The following is a 23,335-nucleotide window of genomic DNA, read 5'->3' as shown; positions in this document are numbered from 1 at the left end:
TAAGACCCATAAAGTGATATCTGCAAAGTCTTTTATTTAGAAATCAACTTTTAAAGTCATTGTGGACCTGGTTCTTCTGAATAAAGTTAATTTAGTTAAGATTCCTCTTTGGTGAACAGGGAAAATTTTTGGATATTTTTGAAAGTTTAGATCAGTAGACAGACATAAATATGTAATATTCTAAATGAATATTTTAAAAATAGATAATAAATAAAAGTAATAATTGGTAAACAACTTTTACTTTTATCAAGTTATATGATTTCTATGCTGTACAAAAAATTAAATATGTTACCATCCTATTCAATTCCATTACAAATCAATTATCTATCTAAAGGTTGATTATTATTGTTCAATGAAGCTAGTATTCTCTGCAGATTGGAAAAAAAGTTTCTGGAGATTATTTTTTTCAAGATATAAAAATCATTGTTATTAAATATGTACCTTTTTGGCTTGCCTTCCAAAATATTCTACCTTCATATAAAATTTTATATATTCACATAACATGTTCCCGTGAAAGGCAAAACATATCTTTTCTTAAAAACCACCTCTTCTAATTCATTTTCGTTTTTATATGAGGCATTTTAAGTACTTCATAAAGAGTTAATAATGTACTTTTGAACTCATAGTGGAGTTTTGTTAATGTGTTTCTTTTTGCTTTGTTTTTTTTTTTTACCTATTTACTATCACATGCACATACTAAGAAACCCTCTGTGATACCAAATGAATAAGTTATGAAGATGAGTCAGCTTCTTGTTATTTGTTCTTAAATATATGAACATCAATCTCCATACTTAGAAAAACAAATATCACATGGAATTTAAATTTAGAATGAGAATCTGGTATTTTTATTGAAAATATATGTTCACCGTATGGCATTATAATAGTTCACATGCTCTTGAAAATTTTCATAGCATCTTTCTGTTACAATCTAAAAGAAATGTACTGTAAAAATGTGTTTCATATATTGTGCAATTTGGGTGTGGAGTTGATACCATTTAATTTAAGTTAGGATATTTACTGCTAGCCTGAGAGGTTTTGAAATTGGCTTATTCATCAGCTTTATTTTCTGTCAAATTTGAATCATTTTTTTCCCCTAATGTTAGTTCGGAAAGAAAATTGACTGTCTTAGGCATTAACTATATAGAAAATCTCACACTTTCTCACTGACCAGATGATTTTTAAAGAATATGGGTTCCCTGAGAAGTCTTAGCATCACATAAGGACTTTAGAATATTTCTTTATATGTTTTATGTCTTTGGGATGGTTTTAGTTTAGAATTTTAGAAGCAAGAGAGACTTTTGTCCATATTTCTCACTTATATAGTTCTGTATATCAAATATGAGGGTATGTTAGTCTCAACTGAAGGCAGAAGATGAAGTTGATGTTTGCCTTTGTAAATATAGGGTCTCATGATCCTGTATCAGGACTTTAGCTAACTTAATCAAAAAGGTGTTTCTTTGGAAATCATAATTAAATTATTCTCTAAAATGTGAAACCCTAACCAGACAGGAAAAAATAGTGCCAGTTACAGGCAAATTTTTGATGCAGGAATTATATGGTCAGTAAATGGTAGCTGGTTCTATAACTACTGGATATTGTCTTTCCCTATTGCTGAGACTCAAATTCTGATTGTAGTATTTCCAGACTCCATTACTCCAGAATACTCATATTCTTATTCTATGAACTTGAGTCACTTTGTAAATACTTAATTTGGCAAATGTTTAAAAAATTGCTTCTACTAGGTAAAAAAAAGCAATAGGAATTGTCCTGCATGACATTGGAATGATGGGTACAGGTCATTATACATTTTGTTAAAACCTATTAAAAAATTGTGTGGGGCACAGTGTAAACTTTAATACTTTCTAGGGGTAGGATACATAAATGAGAACTCTACATTTATCCATCCATTAAATAAAGTACTTAGCAATAAAAAACAAAACAACAACACCAAAAAAGACAATAGTGATAATGGTTAGTACAAAAATCTTGGGTCTGACAGCTTTTCTTTCTCTGGGTACCATTTCATGCCTATAAATGTGTAAAAGCAAAATATCTCCTTGTTGCATATGTTGCCTCAAAAATTGAGAAATATTCCTTAAATAAGGATTGACTGAAAAAAAAACGATGTCTGGGACTTCCTGTCACATTTGACATCTGAGATTTAATTTAAAACACTAACAAGTATATATTTAAATAAAATTCTGAAACACAAGTCAAGGAGAAGAGAATATATTAAATTCCTAATGTCGGGACAGCAGCTTTCTCCCCTCACCACATTCTGTGGAGCCTGTGGGATCCTGCCCTGACACCATCTCCTCTTTTTAAGATTGAATTTCAGAAGCAGGGTGTAACAGTTTGATTTAATTGATGAATTCCAAAAGAAATATTGGATTACGCTTGTAATCTGGTCTGTACCTGGGCATGATTGAGTTATGATTAGGGCTTTGATTGGCCCACATGGTTAGGGCATTGAGTTCCCACCCTTTGGTGAGTGGGGTCTCATAGATAAAAGGCATGACAAAGGGCAGAGTTGGAGCTTTTGATGTGAGGGTTTTTGATGTTGGAGTTTTGATATTGGAGTTTGATGCTGAAGTCTTAAACCAGAAGCCCAGGGAAAGAGACAGAGCCACTCACCTGATAGCCTACAGCTGACCTTGTGGAGCGAGGCAAAGCCTAGAGAACCTCATAGTCTACAGCTGACCTTGTGGAGGAAACAGAGGAGCTGAACACAGAGGACCCCAGATTGCCTGAACCCTCACAGACATTGGCAGCCATCTTGCTCCAAATAGACTTTGGTGAGGGAAGTAACTTATGCATTATGGCCTGGTATCTGTAAGCTCCTACCCAAATAAATACCCTTTATAAAAACCAACCAATTTCTGGTATTTTGCATCAGCGCCCCTTTGGCTGACTAAGACACAGGACAAGATGGCATCTGAGTGTGCCCTCATCATCTCTCCTGAAAAAAACAGTTGAGTGGGGTCATAATCCTGCCCCAGTGAGTTGTTTTGGGAACTCACAAAACAGGAGGTTTCTGGACATCAACTTGGAGAGAATGTGTCAAAATGAGTTCTTGCTCAAGGTAAAACTATGGGTTTCTGGCACTTGAACAGGAAGCTGTGGGAAGGCTAAACCCTTGCCCCAGGGCTGCTAGCCACAGCATTCCCTGAACACCACCAGTTGCATGGTAGCATTCCTGAGCCCCTTGTTCCCCAAACCCACGATTCCCAAACCTGCATTCCCTGAACCTATGTTCCCCAGGCCTGCATTCCCCAAGCCCTCATTCCCGGAACCCAGCCCTCCCAAACCCCAACATTCCATTAGCCCACCAGTCCCATACAAACTCTGAGTGGGAGGGTTCTGGTGAGGGGTGCAGGGAGGCCTGAATAGGGCAGGTTCAATTGCCTGGGCCCCCTTTTATGACCTTGGAAGAACATGCCAGCTGTCTTGGGAGAGGCTAGGAAAAGAGAAGAAGTGAATATGCTGAGACAGAGTGATTTAGCTAAATACCTTGGGACAGGGAAAATTGGTCTAGGAGAATGTGGAGTCAGGCAATTAACTAGTTCTGTGCAACACACCTAAGGAGGGAGACAGTAGGATGTGCTTGATAGGCATGAGTTGGTTCACCAGTTTCCCATTTGAATCCCAGAGGGGAGCTCTAACATGGCCTTCCTGCTGCCCTGGGAGAGAGGGTAGTGAGGAAGGGAGAAAGGGGGAAGGACAAACTTCTAAGCAGTTTATTCAATTGCAAGAAGGACTCCATGCTTGAAGCCTTATCTTGTCTTTTTGGTGTGTTTGTTTTCTTGTCTTTCCTTCCTCTTTATCCCCCACCCCCCACTGCCCTTTTTTTTCTTTTTCTTTTTTCTTTTTTTTTCCTTTTTTCTATTAGGTGCTGCAAATGGTGTTTCTGGTTTGCTGTGTTTCCTCATCCTCAATTTCCTATTTTCCGGGTATACTGATTTTGGCTACCAACACTATCCCCTTTCCATTACATCTTTCTATCTTCCATCTCTGTTGTTGCTCTTACATTCCACCTCTCTTAGTTTAGCCCCCAGTTTTTCTGACTTTTTATTTCTAACACCTCTATTCTATTTTCTAACTTTTATTCACACTTTATGTTATTGCTCTTTCTTTTCTCTTTCCCTTTATCCTGATCACACTGACCTTCTAAATCACACTATACTTTTCACCATTTTTAGTTTACTATCTCATTGTAGGTACTCCACATTTTTATTGTTATAAGTCTACACAGCTTACATGAGTTTAATATTCATTCTCTTAGGTCTCACATGATTCTTATAATATTTACAATCAATGCTACTATTATACTTTTTCCTTTTCTTATCTCTTTTGCTTTTACTGGCCATAATATTTTCCTTCAAAAGAACTTAGATGACAAAAAGGAAAAGGAATAAGAAGGACTAAGTATCAAAGAGAAGACAACACACACACAAAAACAGCACCTAAAAAAACCTGGAGACCAGAGAAGCTAATCAACTGAACAAATCCATCAAGATAAAATGATGATCAGACAGCAACAAAAAATTACAAAACATAACAATGAACAGGAAGACATGGCCCAATCCAATGAACAAACTAAAAACCAGAAAAAGGAGCAGAATATTGAACAACTAATCTAAGCTTTTCAAACAAAACTCATGGACCAATTTAATGACATGAAGGGAGAGATTAAGGATATTAAGAAAACACTTGGAAAGCATACAGAAGAAACTGTAAACAGATGCAAAAACATAGTGTATGTGATGGTGATGAATGGCACAATCCAAGAAATCAAAAATACACTCCCAGCAAATAACAGCATATTTGCAGAGGCAGAGGAAAGAATTAGCGATGTGAAAGACAGTACATCTGACATCAAATAGATAGTAGAATTGATGGATAAAAAGAGGAAAAATTCAACAGGGATTTAGGGACCTGAATTACAACACAAAATGCATGAACATATGCATTATCATCATCCCAGAAGAAGAAGAGAAGGGAAAAGGGATGATAGGGGTGTTGGAGGAAATAATGGTTGAAAAGTTCTCAAACCTATTGGAGATGGATGTACAGGTCTAGAAAGCACAATGCACCCCAAACAGCATAAATCCCAAAAGACCTACCACAAGACATATGCTTGTCAAATTATCCAATGCTCAAGACAAAAAGATACTGAAGGTAGTAAGAGAAAAGAGAAACATCACATACAAGGGAAGCTCAATAAAATCAAGTGCTGATTTCCAATATGCAACCATGGAGGCAAGAAGGCAGTGATATGACATACCAAGATACTAAAAGGAAAAAATTTCCAGCCAAGAATACTCTATCCAGCAAAACTAGCACTCAAAACTGATGTAGAGTTCAAAATATTCACAGATAAACAAAAACTAAGGGAGTATGCCAACAAGAAACCTGCCCATCAAGAAATACTAAAAGGAGTTCTGCAGGAAGAAAGATAAAAACAGGAGAGACAGAGTTGGAGGAGAGTATAAGCACAACTAAAAAGACAAAAAGAGGGGGAAAAAAACCAACTGATAAACACAAATCCTAAGAAAATATGGCTAATGTAAATAATTCCTTGAGAGTAATAACAGTGAATGTCAATGGATTAAAATCACCTGTCAAGAAACATAGATTGGAAGACTGGATAAGGAAATATGACCCATCTATATGCTATTTACAAGAAACACATCTTAGACACAGGGATTTAAGAAGGTTGAAAGGGAATGTCTGGAAAACAATCTTACAAGCAAACAATAAGTAAAAAAGATCAGGAGTAGCTATATTAATATCAGGCAAAATATGAGAGACAAAGATGGACACTACATATAAGCAAAAGGGGTAATCTTTCAAGAAAAAGAACAACTAGACATTTTTGCTCCTATCCAGGGCATCTCCAAACACGTGAGGCAAACCCTGGAAAAACTAATTGAAGGAATAGATGACTGCACAATTATAGCTGGGAACTTTAATACACCATTATCACCATTGGACAGAACAACTCAACAGAGAATCAATAAGGAAACAAAGACTTTGAACAATATATTGGAGGAGCAGGACCTAATAGACATATACAGAACATTACACACAAATACAACAGGATATACATCCTTCTCAAATGCACATGGATCATTCTCCAAGATAGACCATAAGCTAGGCCACAGAAAAAGTCTCAATGAATTCAGGAAGATTAAAATCATATAAAATAATTTCTCTGGTCACAGTGGAATGAAGTTGGCAATTTTCAAGGGTCAGAGACTCAAATTAGTCACAAATATATGGAAGTTAAGCAACACACTCTTGGACAAGCAGTGAGTCAAGGAGGAAATCTCAAAAGAAATCAGTGACTACCTTGAAATTAATGAAAAAGAAAAGAGAACCTATCCAGACTTATGGGATGCAGCAAATGCTTTAGTGAGAAGGAAATTCATAGCCATAAATTTATACATCAAAAAAGAAGAAAGCACTAAAATTGAAGACCTAAGTGCACACTTGGAGGAATCAGTAAAAATACAAAAAACTAACCCCAACGGAAGAAGAAATAAATAAGTAACCAAGAACAGAGCAGAACTAAATGAAATAGAAAATAAGAAAGCACTAGAAAAAATAAACAAAACAATAGTTGGTTTTTTGAGAAGATCAATAAAATCAACAGACCCTTAGCTAGACTAACAAAGAAAAAAGAGAGAACATGCAAATACACAAAATAGAAATGAGAACGGGGATATCACCACTGACCCCACAGAAATAAAGATTATCATAAGAGGATACTTTGAAAAACTATATGCCAACAAGGACAATTTAGAGGAAATGGACAAATTCCTAGAAACACATAAGTAGCCTACATTAATGAAAGAAGAAATTGATGATCTCAGCAAACCAACCACAAATAAAGAAATAGAATCAGTCATTAAAATCCTTCCAACTAAGGAAAACCCTTGGGCAGATGGCTTCAAAGGTGAATTTAACCAAACATTCCAGAAAGAACTAATACCAATCTTGTTTAAACTCTTTCAAAATATTGAAATGGAAGGAACATTACCTAACTCATTCTATGATGCTAAAATTACCCTAATACCAAAGGCAAACAAAGATGCCACAAGAAAGGAAAATTACAGAATAATCTCTCTAATGAACCTAGATGCTAAAATCTTCAACAAAATATATGCTATTGTATTCAACAACCCATCAAACGAATTATACACAATGACCAAATGAGTTTCATCCGTGGTATGCAAGGATGGTTCAATATAAGAAAATCATTCATTGTAATACACCACATACACAGAATGAAGGAAAAATCACATGATCATATCTATAGACACAGAAAAAGCATTTGAGAAAAGAGAACACTATTTCTTGATTTAAAAAACATTGCAAAAGACAGGAATAGAAGGAAGCTTTCTGAATATGATAAAGTGTATATATGAAAAACCCACAGCTAACATCATTTACAATGGTGAAATCCTAAAATCTTTCCCTCTAAGATCAGGAACAAGACAAGGATGCCCACTACCACCCCACTTATTTAACATCATGTTAGAAGTACTTGCTCAAGTACTGAGGCAAGAACCAGAATTAAAGTTATCCAAATTTGAAAGGAAGGAGACAAATCTTGACTATTTGCAGATGACATGGTCCTATACATAGAAAACCCTGAGAAATCTACAACAAAGCTTCTAAAACCTATAAATGGATTCAGTAAAGTTGCAGGTTATATCAATGCCCAAAAATCAGTAGCATTTCTGTACACCAATAAAGAGCAATCTGAGGAGGAAATCAAGAAACAAATACCATTTATAATAGTTAATTAAAAAGATCAAATACTTAGAAATAAATTTAACTAAAAATGTAAAAGACTTATACACAGGAACTACACAACTCTGTTAAAGGTAATAAAAGAAGACTTAAATAAATGGAAGATTATTCCCTGTTCATGGATACGAAGATTAAATATTAAGATGTCTATCCTACCCAAACTGATCTACAGATTTAATGCAATCTCAATAAAAATCAACACAGCACTTTTTAATGAACTAGAAAAACTAAATATGAAATTTATTTGGAAAGGAAAAAGGCCCTAAATTGACAAAGACATTGAAAAAGAAAAATGAAATTGGAGGAATCACACTCTCTGACTTTAAAGCATACTACAAAGCTACAGTGATCAAAATGGCATGGTATTGGTACATGGATAGACATACTGACCAATGGGCATCCTCACATATACAGTCATCTGATATTCAACAAGGCCACCAAGCCCACTCAACTGGGAGAGAACAGTCTCTTCAAATGGTGCTTGGAGAACTGGATATCCATATGCAAAAAAAAAAAAAAAAAAGAAAAAAGAAAAAGAAAGAAAGAGGATTACCATCTCATCTCACACCTTATAGAAAAATCAACTCAAGATGGATCAAAGACCTAAATATTAGAGCCAACGCCATAAAGCCCTTGGAAGACAATATAGGGAAGAATCTACAGGACCTTGTAATAGAAATGGCTACATGAACTTTACAGCCAAAGCATGAGCAGCAAAAGGAAAAATAGATAAATGGGACTGCCTCAAATTAAAGCCCTTTGCACCTCAAAAGAATTTATCAAGAAAGTGAAAAGACGGCCTACCCATTGGGAGAAAATATTCAGTATCCACATATCTGATAGAAGATTAATAATCTGGATATATAAAAAATCCTATATCTCAAAAACAAAAAGACAGGCAACCCATTTAAAAAATGGGCAAGTGATTTGAACAGATGCTTCTCCAAAGAAGGAAAACAAATTGTTAAAAAGCACATGAAAAGATACTCAAAATCACTAGCTATGAGGGAAATGAAAATCAAAACTACACATGAGATACCATCTTACTCCCCTTAGACTAGCTGCTATTTAAAACAACAACAACAACAGAAGACTACAAGTATTGGAGAGGATGTGGAGGAATGGAAACACTCATCCACTGCTGGTGGAAATACAGAAGGATCCAGCCATTCTAGGGGACAGTTTGGTGATTCCTCAAAACCTAGCTATAGATTTGCCATATGATCCAGCAATTCCACTGCTGGATATATGCCCAGAAGAACTGAAAACAAAAACACAAACTGATGTAAGAACACCAATGTTCATAGCAGCATTATTCTCTATTGCCGTAAGTTGAAATCAACCCAAATGTCCATCAATAGATGAATGGATAAAGAAAATGTGGTCTAAATATGCAATGAAATACTACTCATCTGTAAGAAGGAATACAGTACTAACATATGGGATAACATTGATGAAACTTGAGGAACTAACATTGATTGAAGCAAGCTAGACATTGAAGGACAAATACTACATGACCTCTCTCATATGAAATAAGGAAATCAAGCTGTCTCAGAAGCTACCGACTGGATGATAGACTTACAAGAAACTGCATGGTAGAGGAAGGTTGTGAACCAATGCCTACATGGGCAAAATCTATGAGAAAGTGGTGTTAAGTAGTTGTGCAGGGAAGGGATAAGATGGAGGCATAGGGATAATACTGGGTGGGGCTTTGCAGGCTTCAAGGGGGCTAAGGTTGGGAGGAGGGGTTAGATGGTCCAATGAATTGGAGGGAGGGCTGGGGGTGTAGATGAACATGGGAGATTGCCAGGTATGTGGTTGAAACTATAATGTTGAGAAAATATAGTTTGGAAAATTTAGTAAGGAAGGGTTACTTGCTTAATGGGGTCGTCTGGCACAGGGACAGTCTTCCAGGGAGTGTGTAAGTGCTCATTTTGTCATAGTGTGTTATATCATTGGGTGGAGGCTGATACAATGAATAGGAAGGAGTGCTCCCATCCTGGGGAGGCCTGATGTTCTCAAACAGAGGGAAAGGTGTCTCTTGAGAGCATTGTTGTCTCCCAATGGGGGAGGACAGTCTAGTGTGTCAAGCCCTCAGCATTGTTGCCAGTATCTGTAAATCTGGTCCTTCAAGCAGTGAAGCTTGGTTTTCATTGTGGCCCCTGAGGGGAGGAGGAGAGAGGAATAGAATAGCTGGAATTGGGGGTAACTGGGGGGCAATGGAAGTACTCCATAATATCATGCAATGATGGTATAGGACATGTTAAATTTCACCCAAAATTTATAAAACTGTATAGTCTAAAATGTAAACCATAATGTAAACCATAATGTAACTAAAAATTTAGAAAAGTCTATAGTCTAAAATATAAACCATAATTTAAAAAAATGCAACTATGACTTTACCTATGTTTGTGCATCAACTGTAGCAAATATAAATGAACATGTAAAAAGATCATTGCTGGGAAGGGGAAAAAGAGTCTGATGTTGGATATATGGGAGTCCCCTATATTGTATTTGTGACTTTACTGTGATCTAAAAATTTTTTAAGATAAAATTAAAAATGAAAAAAGTAGGAAGTAGAAAGTGAGGGAAACACCTATTAGAGTGATAAAAGGCAAAATATGAAAAAAAAGCTTTATGATTTAAAAAATTTTAATACCCCAATTTGTTTTTACTTTATTTTAGTTTTTCTAAATTAGTATATATTCTATTTCTCATATTTAAAACTATCATTTACTATTTCATTTTCCTACTAACCAAGTTTGGCAATATATTAGGCTTCATTTTTGAAGAAGTTTTGGACCACAGAAGGGTTCAACTATGGCAGGGGAGGAACACTGGTGAGGGGTGTTATTAATGGGGGACACATGGTTGGAAGGGATTTCTCCAGGGCACATATATAGGGTATATAAAAATGTTCATATATTCATTGGGTATTGTCATAGTGGTAGAGTTACAAATGAAAACTGAGGGAGTGCTGAGTTCAGAAATCCTCCAAATGCAAGGGCATAGACCAGTGAAGAAGGATGGTCCAATGATGAGCCATTGAAACTGATGACTATGTTTATGAGTCTGTGTGACTGAAATTTCAACTAGGCCTAGAGTAGCAGGGTGCCTAAGAGTTACCTCCTAAGAGTCTCCATGTTGCTCAAATGGGACCACTCTCTAAGCCAAACTCGGCAATGTAAATGTATTACCTTCCCCCCCAGCATGGGACATGACTCCAAAGGATGAGCTTCCCTGGCACTGAGGGATTACTGTTAATCACCAGCTGGTGATGCAAGTATAAAGGGACCTTGAATAAAAGGGGGATATGGTAAAAACAAAGGAGTTTTTATGGCTAAGATTCCTCGGGATGAATCAGGAGGTCACCAGAGCGGTCGTGCTTGTGCATGTCTCAGCAGGATCCCAAAGGTAGCCAAAGTGAATACAACTCCAGGTACTGGAGCTCCTGAGGGGTGTGGAAACACACAAGTCCTGTAGTCATGGCAGATGGCTCTGGATTTCAGTGCCTTGCCAGTGGACCTTACTTTGGAATTTGTGCTCCTTAGTGTAATGGAGTTGGACTCAGATGTGCCCTTTCTATGCATGCCTCTTCTGTCACTTTTACTGAACCTGTGGTTGGCATTAGGGTTGGTTTATATTCAGGAGACTTTAGTCTCTGGAATGGCCATGTTATTTCTGGGCCCTGAGCCTCAGCAGAGTCGCAACACTTATTCACTGGTTCATTGGACTTACCCAGGTCAGTTAATAGGGAAGTGAAGATGGTCAATCACCACACCAGGGAACCAAAAATGCCTACAACTGCAAGCAGGAGAATTGCATTCATCAGCCATGTGGGATATAAATCCCCTCTCAGTTTAGAGGTGGAGTGGACATCATCATCCCAGAGTCTACAGGATGGAGGAAAAAATATGGATTAGAGTGGACTTATTGATGTTCCTCTGTAGAAATATTGTGACTCTTATCAGTGGAAGAAATTGTATCATTGATGTGGGAACAGTGGTCATGGTAGTTGCTGAAGGCAGGGAGAGGGAAGAAAAGGTATATTGTGGGGGCATTTCAGGACTTGGAATTGTCATGAATGATACTGCAGGGACAGATGTTGGACATTATATATCCTGCCATAACCCATTGAAAGGACTGGGGAGGAGTGTAAACTGCAATGTAAACTATAATCCATATGATGCAGTAGTGCTCCAAAATGTATTCACCAAATGCAATCAATGTGTTACAATGTTGAAAGAGGTTGTTAGATGTAGGAGGAGTGGAGTGTGCGTGTGGGGTATATGGGAATCTCTTATATTTTTATTTTAACCTTTTTTATGATCTATGTATCTTTTAAAAAAAAGACAATAAAAATAAATTTAAAAATTCCTAATGTTATTTCCTTTTGCATAGCACACTGTATTTCTATTATGAGTACTTATCTATGCATAACATGCTAAAGCAATCTGTCATAAAAGATAGAGTATTTACACATTATATTATAAAAGTTTTTAAAACATCTTTAACTAACGTAAGTTTATCTATTATTTTGTGGTTTTTTTGTTTCATTTCCTTTGTAATAAATGCTCTGAAAATTTCTCCATAACAAAAAATTTAAAAAATGGAAGATTTTCTCAATTCAGAAATCTTATTCAATTTTCCCCAAAAATGTTCAATATCTCAATTTTTATTTGTTATTAGAGAAATCAGTTGTGTATTTCTTCTGGAAAGCTCTTCTAGAATGGAATTTACTGTTTTAAAAAACTATTATAAGTTACATATTAAATCAAACCAAAATTTCTCTTTACAACTGTAATATTTTTCCAATATGTCAACAAGGGAGCATTGACATGTTCTCTCTAGACCTGTTCTGTTCATCTCTATCTTTCCTGTGCTTTTCATTTACTTTACAACCATTGGAAAATAATTGTGTCCAAGATACGTAGGGAAATCATTTAGAATCTATAAAATTATCCCAGCAATGCCTCTGGAAAGAAATATTATATTTCAAAAATCATATATACTATCCTGAAGAATTCCTCTTATACTAGGGTTGCCATATGAAATAACACAATTTTATAAATTGGAATTTCTGGTTACTTATGTAAAAGTTTTTTTATTATTTCTCCTAGTTGAAAATCTATGAATTCTGTTATCTTTCATTACATGTGGAAGTCCTATCTTCTTCAGTCATGATCAGTAATCCAAACATTTTTTTTAATGTAGGCTTCCACCTAAAAATTCAATTTATCTTTATTCTATTATATCTAGGAAATCCCTTTAAAAAGTATCATTTCTTGGACTAAAAAGCATATTAACATATTATCATTTCAAGATGAATAACTTTATAAAAATAAGGGCAATTTTTTATAATAGTTATGAGCAAGTGTACCAGAGTTAAACTCTATAGACTGCTTTATCACTTACTCATTTTATGTCCTCTATAAGCCTTGGTAACCTCAAGAATAATTGTGATAATAAAAACACTTAATTGATAACTACATGATCTTCTCAATATATGTAGAACCATCATTTTAAAACAATACAACACCTTATATACCATAAAACTCAATGTAGGGGAGCAGATGTGGCTTAAGCCATTGAGTGCCTACTTCCCACATGGGAAGTTCTGGGTTCAGTTGCTGGTGCCTTCTAAAAATAAAAAAAGCAAACAAACAAACAAACAAAACTCAGGGGAGCCAATGTGGCTCAATGTCTGAGCACCAGCTTCCCCACAAATGAGGTCCTTGTTTAAATCTCCAGCCCCAGTACCTCAAAGACAAACAGACAAACAAAACCCTCAATGTACTAGGAATAGTGGAGATTTTCCTCCAAATTTGGATGAGTCAATGTGGGGTAGGGGAAGCGGACTTGGCCCAGTGGTTGGAGCGTCCATCTACCACATGGGAGGTCCGCGTTTCAGGCCCCAGGCCTCCTTGACCCATGTGGAGCTGGCCCATGCGCAGTGCTGATGTGCACAGAGTGCCGTGCCACGCAGGGGTGTCCCCCACGTGGGGGAGCCCCACACGCAAGGAGTGCACCCCATAGGGAGGGCTGCCCAGCACAAAAGAGGGTGCAGCCTGCCTAGGGGTGGCACCGCCCATGCAGAGAGCTGACATGACAAGATGACGCAACAAAAAGAAACACAGATTCCCGTGCTGCTTCGACAGACAACTGGAGTGGGGGGAAGGGGAGAGAAATAAATAAATAAATCTTTTTAAAAAATGTGGGGTAGGGAGAGACATTAAAAAAAAATACTCTATCCTGTAAAGGCATTACATGTATATGTTCATAATTTTCACTCATTCAATTCCTTGCTTCCTGCCTTTATCTACTGTTATTTTACCTTGTGATAACCTTGCACATCATACTTTAGGATAGAAATTAGCTGATTATAAGAAAATCTAGTTCTGCCTCTGGCTAGTCATTTTCCATCAGTAATGTCCCATGGAGACTTTAACCCTCTCTCTCTCAATACATTTAATCATCAGTACTTGTTTCATCATATGACCAGATAGTTTAATCTTACTAATATTTCCATATCTTTACCACTTGGTTATTTCAATCATGTCCATTTGCTTTTCCATTTGAATTCTCTGTCCTACAGTGAGAAAACTTAACCCTAACATTAGTCATCCATTTAATTAATGTAGGAAGATGTTTAATTAGTAAATCAATTAAGTAGGTTAGTATAGTTCATGTTTGTGTGTGTGTGTGTATGTATATATATGTAAATTATAAAAGGGTTGGCAGTAATGTAAAGAATTAAAATAAAATAGGAAATTTTCACATCAGCTTTAGCTCCTTTTAATGCAGGAAGGTTGAGACTGAGAAAGCCAACTGAATTCCAAAGAAGCCACGTGGAAGGTCAGCAGCTGCCATGGCATTTATTTACTAACATGTCCTGTGTTGGCCCTTGGGCAGTGACTGCACCCATACAGTGGGGAAACAAAGATTACAGGGGGCTAGACAGCCCAAAGAGGGGGTCTAGTTAATTCATAGAGTCGCTCAAGGGTGCATGTAGCCTAGTAAATGAGCAATAGTATGTGAATAAGGGGAAATCATGGGAATAGTGAGGGGCAGCATGTATGCAGGTTAATGATTACTACACCTAGGCTCCTGTGTGTTCTGTAACAGGACATTACAGGATGAATTGCTGGCCAATTCCACCCTATGAAATCCAGCAATCTACACAAATACCTAGGGGTAGGAGGAAGCAGGCATTTTATGGCCCTACCCTCCACCCCAGTGTCCCTTCCACCTTCCACTCTATGTGTAAATCCTCTGAGATAGCACTTGCACAGTGAGGGCACTGAAACATTGCATCCAGATTCTACAATAGTAATATAAAAAAACAGAATAATAGGGTAACATATACACAACATCGAATATTAATGTTTACCAGTGAAATTACACAGGAAATAACCATTCCATAGTACAGATTTGCTCTTGTTGTTTTATACAGACAGGCACAGATGATACTGGTTTAACAGTACACAAGCAACACTTTCATTAGTAGACAACAGAAAACCAGCTAGGGTGGCTTTATGAAGAGGTTTCTAAATACATGTTTCTCTTTCTGAATTTTTTGTTTCCTTTAGTGATATTAAAAACCAGTTTGGACATAAGAGCACACATAAACACAGAGATTTCTAGCAGGAGTATAAGACCCCAGATTATTTACTGTGGTTTCATAACAATGTTTTAAGTGACTCTTATTTCCCATGGGCTTAAAATTTCCAATCAACAAGGCTGCACAGGCAGTACCATGGCCAAATGAACTCATTTTCTCCAGGGTGTATAGTTTGAGGCATAGGCAACAACAAATTATTATTACTTCCCCTTTTGGGTTCTGGGGCAGCACTTTAACATGTAATCTCAATGCTGTACCAGTCCTACTGTTAGCATCTTAACTTGAGCTGAGTCTGCAGCCCATGGTGCTAAATTTAAACTTAGTTCATTGTTGTAAAGATCCCTTATCATCTTTTATCTGTATCATTTAAAGGTCATTCATCCTTTCTGTAAAAATTCCAAACAACCTAGTTCATAGTCTAAAACTGCATGAGGTATTTGATAAATTGGATTGTTTGGTCACTGTCAGTTTAGGCTGGTATCCCATATAGGGCACTTATATTTTCTAGGCAGCAAATAATAGCTGGCTGGTTACAAGAGTCCCATTGCAGTGTCTGCAGTGGTGAAAGCATATGTTGTCCCTTCCAAGGGCAGAAGAGGAATAATGCAATCCACTTGCCATTGTGTTACTGGAGTCTGTGATCAGCCAATATGTCTCATCTGTTGTCATAGTCATTGGAATGAGGACAATGGGCACATGTGGGTAATGTCCATGAGCTGCTGGTAAGTAACAGGCAGCTAGAATTGCTGCCACAGGGTTTGGTAGCCACAATATCCACTTTTCTCGTGTAATTATTTTGCTGCTTCTCTGGTCCCAATGATATGGCTCTGGATTTTTGTGAGGTTGTCTGCCTCAACATTCCCAAAGGGATGTTATGGTAGTGGGCAGGAACACACATGATAGACAGTTACCTGCCACCACTGGTAGGCATCCTAGATTTCTTCACTACAGAGAGCAGCTCATGATGATCCAATGTTCCTGTCTTGTTTTTAGTATTTGCAGTCAACCTGTGGATAGGGATGACAGTCTTCAGAGTGACCAGAAACTATTGGGCTAAGCCCTTTACTTACAACAGGGCATGGTATGCTGCACATAGTTGTTTTTCTATGGGGCTATATTGTACTTTGGCCCCTTCCCACAATGATGAAGGACACATGGTAGGGAGGGAGTTCTCCAGGACATGTATATAGGGTATATAAAAATGTTCAGATATTCATTGGGTATTGTCATACTAGGTCAAGTTACACATGACAACAGAGGGAGTCCTGAGTTCCTAGTCAGGGGAGCTCTATCACATTCCTCAATGGAACAACAACAATCCCCCAAGTGCAAGGGCAAAGACCAGAGAAGAAGGATGGTCCAATGATGGCCCCTTGATACTGATGACTATGCTTATGAGCCTGTGTGGTTGAAATTTAAACTAGGCTTAGAGCTTCAAGGTGCCTAAGAGTTACCTCCTAAGGCCTCCATGTTGCTCAAATGTTGCTGCTTCTAAGTCAAACTCAGCACGTAATTACATTACATTCCCCCAGCATAGAATATGACACCCAGGGATGAGCCTCCCTGGCACCGAGGGATTAATACCAAGCACCAGCTGGTGATACAATTAGAAAAAGACCTTAAACAAAAGGGGGAAATGACAAAGACAAATGAGTTTATATAACTAAAAGACTTCAAAAAGATTTGGGAGATCATCAGAGGGCTAGTGCTTATGCACATCTCAGCAGGATCCCAGAGATAGCCAAAGTAGATACAACCCAAAGTAGTGGTTCTCCTGAGAACTATAGAGACACACAGGTTTTACAGTCATGGGAGGTGGCTCTGGAGTTCAGTGCCTTGCCAGTGGGCCCTACTTTAGAATTTGTGCTCCTGAGGGTGATGGAGTTGGACTCAGATGTGAACTTTCTACACATGCCTCTTCTGTCACTTTTACTGAACCTGTGGTTGGTGCTGGGGTTAGGGTATGGTAAGGAGACTTGAATCTCTGGACTGGCCAAGTGCCAGCTGGACCCTGATCCTCAGTAGAGTTGCAATACCTACTCTCTGGTTCTTTGGACTTACCCAGGTCAGCTAACAGGGAGGTGAAGATGGTCAACCACCACACCAGGGAACCAAGAGCATCTACAGTTGCAAGCAGGAGAATCAAATCCATCAGATATGTGGGATCTAAGCTCCCTCTTGATTTAGAGGTGTAATGAACATCATCATCCCAGGGTCCACAGAATGGAGGAATAAAATATGGATTAGAGTGGGCTTGCTGGTATTCTTCTATAGAACTATTGTGACTCTAACAATGGAAAAAATTGTATCATTGATGTGGGAACAATGGCCACGGGAGTTACTGAAGGCAGGGAGAGGGAAGAAGAGGTGTTATATGGGGGCATTTTCAAGACTTGGCGTTGTCCTGAATGATATTGTTGGGACAGATGCAGGACATTATATGTCCTGCCATAACCCACTGAATGGACTGGGGGAGTGTAAACTATAATGTGAACTGTAATCCATGCCATGCAGGAGTGCTCCAAGAAGTATTCACCAAATGCAATGGATGGGCCACAATAATGAAGAAGGTTGTTGATGTGGGGGGAGTGAGGGGTGGGGGCTGGGGTATAAGGGAACCTCTTATATATTTTAATGTAACATTTTTTGTGATCTATGTGTCTTCAAAAATTACAATAAAAAAAGAAAAAAAAAATAGCAAAACAAGGTTACTGCCAGAAGGTTCTTCCACAAGCCAGAATCTTTGCCACTAGAACAGGAAAGATGGTTGGGCTATGCACATAGCCTCGGGGAAGCATTGCAAAATTCATTGTTGAACTCCCCATGTGAAGATGTATGCAGACTGGCTTGACTTGCCTAAGGAGATGCTAAAAAAGTCTTAGCAAGTCCTAAAACAAAGTGATAGTGACATAACTGTGTACTAATTTCTTGCAACAAACTTGCAGTATATGGGATTGCTGCATGGAGCAGTGGTGTTACTTTGATTTATGATACCCTACTGTTATGCACCATTTCTGGCAGCCCTCGATGGACACTCTTTTTCTGGAGCCATAGAGCTTCTTTAGCGGAGGTGGGTAAATCAGATGAATATGAGTCAAAACCTCCACCTCTTGATATCCAAGGTGAAGAGGTTGTTTCTGTGACGTATACCATTTAAAAACATAATTAAAACCATGATTAAAAACATTATACTTTTATCTAACATTATGTCAAAACATTGTCGAATTTTCTGGAATTTTATATAATATTTAAGTATTCATATAAATTTTTTACCTATACAAATTATCAGGTTAGAAAATTCCTTTTAATTTTATAAAGTTTCTAAACACTTTTCACTGAACTTATAACATACCAAGTGAACTTAACTATTTTATTACTTTACTTTTTATTTTACACCTTTGCCATGATTACATTAACACATACTTTATTTTAGCAGTACAGGTAAAACTACTTTCCTTATTATTTTATAAAAACCTAAGACTCCCAATGGAATCAAGGTTATTTTTTTCCTACCATTTTAATATACAGATTGAGATGACCTTTGACATGTTTTTCTGTTATGAAGTTAAATTTTGTTATCAACATTAATTCAGTTTTTATTTAATAATGTCTTCCTGGAATTAGTTATTTAAACATTTTAGCTTAAATAATGCCTTTACAAACTTCTTATAACTACCCATAGCCACATAGACTAGTTACTTCATCTCAAGACAAATTTCACCTTCACAGAACACATTCCTTTACTTAATGCTGCCTGCTACAATACCTTCTATAACTTGCCATATCTATTTAAGGTTTGTCCAACGTCTTTCCATCCTGATTTTATGAAAACCAACCATCTTTTCTTAGGACAAAACACACTCCCTTAAGTAAACTTACCAAATTTTAATCAGCACTTCCACAAACCTTTTACTTCTTTCTGTATCCATTTAAGTCTCATATCCCTCATCCTGTTCTGTGAAGAAAAATAAATTATTCATTTCAATTTAGGCAAAAACAATTCTTTAAAAAAGAGGTTTGTAATAATTTTATTAGTCAAAACTTACAATTTTCATCATTTCAAAGATTTAACACACATAATGCTAATTTATCTTACTAGTATCCATATGCATTTACCTATTTAAGAGCTTATTTAATTTTTTGGCCATTTGAGTAGAGCTCTTTTAAGAATTTTCATTGGTTAATTTAATAATACCACCCAGGGTATCAAAATATACACTGAACAAACAAACAAACACAAAAAGAGTTAAGACACACTAAGAGAAACATAAAGCCCACTAATTTGACTCATAATTATTACTCTTTTTCTATGGCTGTTTCCAAGCTCTCCATCATTTCACATCTCTGATGTTACTGCTCTTACAATCTCTTCCGGAAATTGTGTTGCCTGGAATATGCAAGCTCATTCTCAGAAACACTTTTATTAGGAATAACCAACAAGCTAGGAGTACTCAAGCAGTATAAATGCTGTTAAGCACTAATTTAGCAGTTTAGACAGCCAGGTATCTAATAAATAGATATATAAGTATACAATATTTATATCTGTTATATATATATTCTGGATTACTACTTTTCAGGAGAATACTTAGACTGGCTTGAAGTTCAGGAGTAAGCTATTAATTTAAAAACTGAAAGTTCCTTTTAACACCTTAATAAAAGTTCTGATTAAAATAAAATGTGACTAAAACTTAAAACTTTGTCAAAGTAACATCCCATTCAAACTCTTCCACAGTTTACACAAGTATTACGGGCTTTCAGTTTCATAATATATTTTTAATTGCAGACTTACAAAAGCTGCTATCATTTTTCTATTTCTTTTCTTCTTCTCTTATATCATAGAGGTGTCCATTCCAAAAGTTACTAAACTTTAAGAGCACTAATCTTAATAATGTGGCTACCCAGTCCCTATTAGAATTAGCATGGGAACAAAACAGAGAACATTAATTTTGCTAAGTTTTTCTACTCTCCCAATAGTCTAATTCTATCAGCTCCCATTAATCCACAACCAAACCATTAAGGCAGCAGGAGGTTTGCAGAGGTGCTGCCAGAATGTTTTCCTTATCTTAGTTAACTCTTTAGCAGAATGTTTCCTTACAAGCATGGTTTCACTGGCAAGTGCCTTGTTTAGCACTTCTGCTTGTACAGGATATTGTATTTGTAATTTAGCCTTCATTTGCACAAGCACTCTAACATGAAAGTCTGCAAATTGCTTTCTAGTTGCAATTCTTTCCTTTAACCCAAGCATGTGGACAGGCTATTGTTGGCACCTGTTCCTGTGCTTCTTGCAATTTCTCCAGTGGATGTTTAGTGGGCATCACCATCACAGAATCCTCAGGATTGGGGAATGGATAATGGACTAGAGTAGACTCACTGTTAATTTACTATAGACTTGTTGTGATCCTAGCAATGGAAGAACTTTTATCATGGATATGAAGGCAGTGGCCACTGGAGGTTCTGAGCAAGAGAGAAGGAAAAAAAATTTGGGTTTTTTTGGAATATGGGAATTATCCTGAATGACATTAAAATGACAGATATAAGCCATTGTATATCTTGTGATGCTGTTGTGATGATGTGAGAAAATATTGGAAGGCTAGGGAGGAGAGCACATGGCAGTCCCCTGTATATTTTGTGTAACATTTATGTAATCTAAGTTTCTTCAAAAATAAAAAAATATATATTATATGAAAAATGAATTAAAAATATCTTCCTTCTGATCTACATGTATTAGTCAGAGATGCTGCTCCAATCTCATCTCCTCCACCAGTCACCTTGCCCTTGTTTTGGTTGCTAACTACTTGTTGTACCACACAAGGCCAGGAGGACAGGCCATGCAACAGCTGCAGCCACTGCACATTGCTCTTTCTTCTTAATAAATGTTCTTTTTATTCTCTTCTCTAACTGCTCTAATCTGGCACAAGTGCATGAGGCATCCCACAACTCCCTTATGGGTCCCCAATTGTCTCTCAGCTGGACAAGCTCATACCACATAGAAGTGTATATCCACCCTGGAATTTCTTCTACTGATTCCCCTGTATACTGTAGGGTCTCCCCTACAGATTCTGGAATGGCTGACATGCTTTCAGGTTCTTCATCCTCGATGGATGGTATGATCTGGAATATCCAGCTGACTATGCCAGTTGAAATCCAGGGAGGTTGAGCCCAGGAAGGCTCAAAGAAACCACACAGAAGTCCAGCAGCTGCCACACCATTTATTTACTCACATATCCCGTGATGGCCACTGGACAGTGAATGCACCTGTACAGTGTGGAAATGAAGATTATATAGGGCTAGACAGCACAAAGATGGGGTCTATTTAGTGCATAGAGGAGCTTGAGGGGGCACATAGCCTAGTAAATGATCAATATTGAGTACATGCAAATGGAGGGAATTGTGTGGGTTCCCAAAACAGTGAAGGGCAGCGTGCATGCAGGTTAATGATTACTATGTTGAAGGTCCTGAGTGTGCTGTAGCAGAACATTCCAGCATGGATTGCTGGCCAACTCCACACTACCCTTTCCAGCAATCTACACAAATAACTAGCAGGAGTGGGAAGCAGGCATTTCATATCACTACACTCCTCTACAGTCAGTTGTAATGTTGTGGAATTTAAGAGAAATTCAATTAATTGAGTATAGAGAGGCCAGGACTCAGGAATGATTTTGAGAAGGAAAAAATGGTTTATTGACGGCCGGCCGGACTCGGGAGCTTTCAGTTTGAATCCCGAGCCCCAAACAAGATTTTCAAACGTCTTTTATACAGAGAGGAAAGGCCAAATGGTCCCTTTGTTTCAGTTCTCAATAGGCTTCAATTAGCATATATCTCTTCCACATCTTAGGTAAGCTTTTAGCAAGGACTCCAGACATTCTAGATAAGCCTTGGTTTTTTGCATTTCCCCTAAATACTTAAAGTTTATAGCCCTTGCTTTGTTAAACATTTCCTGGGACTGGAGCCTGCTGTCACCGTCCCTAAGGGCAGGACTGCAGCCTCTTACCGTTCCACACCCACAAGTCAAACAACTTAGTTATTTCTGAAGAGACACAAGTCAAACAGCTTAGTTATTTCTGAAGAGACAAAGAGCCTTCCACCCATAGCCCACATCATTCCCCCCTTTCTGCCAAAGATTAACTTGCTAAGCTTTGGCATAATTATTGTTGGAGCTATGAGGTGGATGGCTGTTTGTTGTTTTGATTGATTATTTATCAGTCTTTAGTACAGCATCCAGGACTGTTTTTAGAAGTTTAGAGCTTTTCATTCTGGACAGCAGGATCTTGGGCAGGGGCCTCCTGCAGTTATTCTGCTGCCACTGGCACTCACGTGGATTTCCAGTCAGGTTCCAGATCCATCTATTACTTTTATTTTACTCTTAAAGAGTTTACACCTTTAATTTAAAAGGGGTGCTGAAGGGAGACGATCTCTTTTCTGTAACTGCTTCCTGCTGGCCATGGGCTGTAGTCATTGCCTGATAAGGTGTAAAAACTCTTTAATTTATTCTAACTGGAGGAAGATGGATCTGGCATTCTGTACGAAGTTGGATGAAGTTTTCATATGGTTAATAAGATGTTCACTCTGAAAGAAACAAACTTAATTAAAAATTTGGAATACCCGTTTTTAAAAGAGGACACATTGGATTACAGAGATAGACAAGATTAGATGCCTATAAAGATGGCATTCCTTAAAAGCTGGTGGGAACAGCATATATATTCTTTTTTAAGTTATCCATCTTTAGAGAGAAATTGCAACAGACACTTAGCTTTGTCTGAAGACACATTCCAAGCTGTTCAATGATTGACACTCATTCGCTCTGTCAGATGCTCCTGGTGAACTGGCACTCCTTGGGCAACTGGCTTCACTCAGGATTAGAACACTAATTTGGAAATACTCTTAGTTTTCACCTGT

This window comes from Dasypus novemcinctus, chromosome 1 (assembly GCF_030445035.2).
Source record: "Dasypus novemcinctus isolate mDasNov1 chromosome 1, mDasNov1.1.hap2, whole genome shotgun sequence".
Classification (NCBI taxonomy): domain Eukaryota; kingdom Metazoa; phylum Chordata; class Mammalia; order Cingulata; family Dasypodidae; genus Dasypus; species Dasypus novemcinctus.
Note: the sequence above shows the minus strand (reverse complement) of the source record.